Below are 4834 nucleotides of genomic sequence, written 5' to 3'. Positions count from 1 at the left end.
GTGAGCTAGCTCACAGTTCTTTAGCCTCCAGCTCACAGATTTTTGTCTTAGCTCAGGAAGGAGGCTCCAGAGCAAACTAATTTATGCAGTAGCCAAATCGCTCGCTCACAACTTAAATGCCAGTGGCTCACAAAGTAGAATTTTTGCTCACCAGACTTCACAGCTTAGAGGGAGCATTGGTCCCCAACCTTTTTGAGCCTGCAGACACCTTTTGGAATTCTGGCATAGTGTGGTGGGGGCAGCCACACCTGCGGCAGCTTACCTTCAGGCACGCAGTGAGGATCCTCGTGCTGTGGGGACAGCTGCTGCCAAAGCAATGTTTCTTAAAAACCTGCACATCCAATCAAATCTCCAACAGCCAATTAGAAGCCCTGCTCGGCAAGATCCTTCCCCGGCCCCGCCCACAAGTGGGAGGCACCAAGAAGTGTTAGCAGGTGCCATGGTGCTCACAGCCCTGCACTTAGAGAGACAGACACAGGCATGCTACTGGGGGGAGGAGGGGATGACAGAGTTGTGAGTCTTATCAGTTGAACTCTGAGACTCCTGTAGCAGATCGGCTTGAACTCTGTGCTCCTGGTTTTGTCTTTCTTCAGCTCCTCCACCACGCACAATTTCATTTCCTTCACAAAAGAATCAAGCTGGCTCTTGTGAATTTCAACGGTATTGCAATTTAGGTTTCAAATAGAAGAATCAGTCAAAAAGAAGAGTCTCAGCATCTGGGCCAAGCAGCAGCTGTGGACAACACAACGCCTGTGGGACATACACAGACACCCCCCCCCCCCCCAACTGAATCCTGAAACTATATCCATAGGCACGTGCTAGACTACTGAGAATATCAGCCTTCGTTTACTGTAGTTCTCATAAGCTTGAACAAAATAGGGAAGGATCAAAAGCAGTAAACAAGCAGGGCTCCCAAGAGCCACTATGAGCCCCCAAAGAGCCAACCACTACATTTAAGCCCCCTCAAATTCACAAGAAACATTCACGTTCCTTGACTAGAATGCTTATGTTTCTTATGTATCCTACAGGCAACTTGTCCGGCAGCCCCCCTCCCCCAGTTTTATCTCTCTACTCTCCCCTTCCTTCAGCAGCTCTGGAGACAGAATCGTTCAGGGTTTTTCCCAGCAGTCATGAGCGCCGGGTCCATATTTTAAGATTTTTCAAAGGCTAATCGCTCTTACATTTAAATGTGGAAAACCTTATTTCAGAATAAGAAGAATACAGAACAAGCACCACATATAAAGAGTTTGGAATCCCTGAAAGCATGATATAAAAAAACTGTTCCTGAAAACTAAACCATGCAGTAAATCTGACTACAAGCCAGGGAGAGAACCAGTTTGGTGTAGTGGTTAGGAGCATGGACTCTAATCTGGAAGAACCAGGTTTGATTGCCCACTCCGCAACATGCAGCTGCTGTTTTGACCTTGGGTCAGTCAGAAGTTCTTTCAGAGTTGTTCTCTCAGAGCTCTCTAAGTCCCACCTACCTCACAGGGTGTCTGTTGTGAGGAGGGGAAGGGAAAGGAGACTGTAAGCCGCTCTGTCCTCCTCCTCCTCCTCCTCTTCCTCCTCCTCCTCTTCTTCCTCCTCCTCTTCTTCTTCCTCTTCTTCCTCCTCTTCCTCCTCTTCATCTTCTTCCTCCTCCTCCTCTTCTTCTTCCTCCTCTTCCTCTTCTTTCTCCTCTTCTTCTTCTTCTTCGCACTAAGCAAGTGGTCTGTTTCTCCCCTTGACTTCAGGTGACCACCAAACTCCGTGCCACAGTCAGTCTCCAGAGTTCCTTAATAACATCTCCTGACAACAATCTCCCAAGGGCTATGGATAGATCATATAGCCAAAAGTCCAGGCTGTCTTCCCATATACCTGGCTTGCTTTCTGGAAAAGCCCTATATTGCCTGGAACAAAATGTGCTCTAATAAACTGCAAGTTTTATAGATAAAAATATTGGAATATTTAAAATACGTTATTTCAGCTATTACTGCAATAACCATATTATTATTATTATTATGTGAAATTAAAACCAATATTGACCATGCAGTCAATTTCACTGTACTATTCGGTGTGTGTTTATTTGAGACGTACATAAATGAAATCACATTGCCGCCTAGAATCCTAAGAATTAAAGAACAGCAAAGTCAGCTTATCTTATATTCTAAAAGCCACCCATGGCCCCCATCTGCAGACAGCTAAATCTGCAGATCGGGGCCACGTGAAGGCTAAAGAGATTTCCCAACAAACTTGGGGCACTCCCCGGGTTTGTGGGGAAATCTGTATTTAAAAATATATTGGGTGGGATTAATTCCCCCCACCCCATAAAAAAATTTCCCCTCCAAATAATCACCTACTTGATGGGGCCCAGCAGGTCAGGAGCCATGCTGGGCCCAGCGTCGGAGGCACAGCAACCCAGGAGCCACAGCAGATGGGAAGGCTGTGATTCCCCCTCCTGTGACTTCCGCCACCCCCCTACCAAGCCGGCAGTCTACTGCTGGCCCGCTGGAAAGTCGTTGGGAAGAGCAGCAAGGGTGGGGGTGGTGAATGGGAAGGGTTGGGGGGATAGTAGAGTGTCAAGGGTGAGGGGCAAGTGTGGAGAGCTGCAAAGGTGGGGGTGAGTGAAGTGCCAGGGGCAGGTGGTACGTGGGGGGAATGCGGGGGTTGGACAGGCTGATAGAGAAAAGGTGGGGGTGACAAAAGAGATGGGCGATAAGATAAGAGGGAGAAAGGAGTGCAATAGGGGGTAGGTTGACAAAGGGAATGAGAGAAAGGGGGGAATAGGGAGGAGGGCGGGTAGATTGACAGAGGAGGGATGGGGGAGCAAAAGGGAGTCGGCTGACAGATCAGGGGAGGGGGAGAAAGAGGGGAGGAGGAGGAGGAGGAGGGAAGGAAGCAAAGAGGGGGAAGAGATGCACCCGCAAGTTTCTTGCAGGTCCCCACTTGAATTCTCCTCTTCAAGCAGGCAAACAGTCGTCAGGAGTGAAATGAAGGATGCCTTATTTCTTTTATTTACTTCATTTATACTCCACCTTACTATGGGTACCCAAAGTGTACCTCTCTACTCCATTTTACCCTCATCCTGTAAAGGTAAGTTAGGCAGAGAGCGTGCGACTCGCCCAAAGTCACCCACACATGGACACCCATGAAATCAGACCCCTGGGCCATCACGGTCAGTACTGTCTACTCAGACTGTCAGTGGCTTTCCAAGGTTCACATCACTGACTGCCTGTTCCTTTTAACTGGAAATGCCAGGGATAGAACCGAGGACCTAAATATCAGGAGAAACTTCCTAACGGTAAGAGTGGTTGAGCAGTGGAACAGACTGCCTCGGGAGGTGGTGGATGCTCCTTCGCTGGACGTTTTCAAGTGGAGGCTGGACGACCATCTTTCGGGTATGTTGTAGGGCTATCTTTTCGGCTGTGCTCCTGCAGAGTGCAGGGGGCTGGACTAGATGACCTGCAAGGTCCCTTCCAATTCTAACATTCTATGATTCGATGACCTTCTGCATGCCAAGCAGAGGCTCTTCCACTGAACCATATCCCCACCCCCTTCCATGGCAGACTGGGGATTTGAACTTGGTCTCTCAGATCCTAGTCACACACACTGCCTAGTGAGGTTTCCAACTCTGAATGCCAGCCAGCCCCACCACCACCCCATATCTTAACAACAATTTGCTTTGTAACACCTCCTCAAGGAGGTCTGACATGGAGGGCTGAGGCCGAAGAAGTTCAAGCTCCGAAGCTCATTCAGGCACACTCAACTAACCTGTGGTTCTGCATTGGTACTGAATGTTTTTTTATTAGATGTATAACGGCAGACAATGACAGTGTAATGACAGATAATTATAGATCAAAAAGGGCATTTGCTCTCAGCCAAAGACTATAAACACTTACTTTGTACATACAGGAATCCTAATGTTTCATTTTTTCTAGCACATGAAAATGCAGAAGCAGGATCAATTCAGAACCCTGCTAAAAAAAGGTGGGCAGGGTGCAGGGGTCCAAATCTGATTGGCACTGCTCATGTGTTACAATTCTTTTAATATAAGTTCTCAGAAGACAAAGAACATGGTGGAGAGACAAGATCTACAAACACAGCACTCCAGTCAGTTCGGCAGATTTGTGTGTGCTGTATGCGTGAAGGAACAGACTTGCAAGCCCTCCCTGTTCTTTTGGGCTGGTCACCGCAAAGTCAGAATTCCCTGCACTTGTCCTCAAGTCTCTAGTGGGCAACAGCACCCCTTCCCATCACTTCCCAAGGGTGCCAAAAGCAATTCTGAGAGTATCTCCAGCTAAACAATTGCATGTCTAGCACTCTGTACCTGCGCTGCAGGTAAAGAGGATCCGCCTAGTTGCCGCACCTGCCCAGTTCATTCCTATCAGCTCACATGGGTGTGATCCAATGTTCCCTCTAAGCTGTGGAGTCCTGTGAGCAAAAATTCTACTTTGTGAGCTACTGGCATTGAAGTTGTGAGCGAGCGATTTGACTGCCACATAAATTAGTTTGCTCTGGAGCCATCCTTCCTGAGCTAAGACACAAATGTGTGAGCCGGAGGCTAAAAACCTGTGGGCTAGCTCAGACTAACTCAGCTTAGAGGGAACACTGGTGTGATCTATCACAATTTTACAATTTCAAAATAAATTGCTCCAGGGATGGCAAGTTTACCCGCTGCCCCTGCTCTTACCACACTACGTATAGCAATACCAAATAGATATGGAGCGTTTCCAGAGATCAAGTTTAGAGTATTCAAAATATAAGAGATTTTAATCAATTAATAAAAAGAATACATGGTCTCTTCAAGCATTCAGGCGAAGCGAAGGAACGAAGAAAAGGTGAAAATGTGCAGTCC

The 4834-nt window shown here is 47.6% G+C and overlaps 2 protein-coding genes across 2 annotated transcripts in view; one reads left to right on the top strand and one right to left on the bottom strand.

Annotated features, from left to right (window-relative positions):
• Nucleotides 1–4834, bottom strand: part of IFT140 (intraflagellar transport 140) — a 120918-nt gene that overhangs the window by 78425 nt on the left and 37659 nt on the right. The window lies entirely within an intron of this gene.
• TMEM204 (transmembrane protein 204) overlaps nt 1–4834 on the top strand; it is a 61494-nt gene that overhangs the window by 56178 nt on the left and 482 nt on the right. The window lies entirely within an intron of this gene.

Source organism: Gekko japonicus, unplaced genomic scaffold, assembly GCF_001447785.1.
Source record: "Gekko japonicus isolate JY-2015 unplaced genomic scaffold, Gekko_japonicus_V1.1 scaffold1343, whole genome shotgun sequence".
Taxonomy (NCBI): Eukaryota; Metazoa; Chordata; class Lepidosauria; order Squamata; family Gekkonidae; genus Gekko; species Gekko japonicus.
This window is presented reverse-complemented; position numbering and strand designations above follow the sequence as displayed.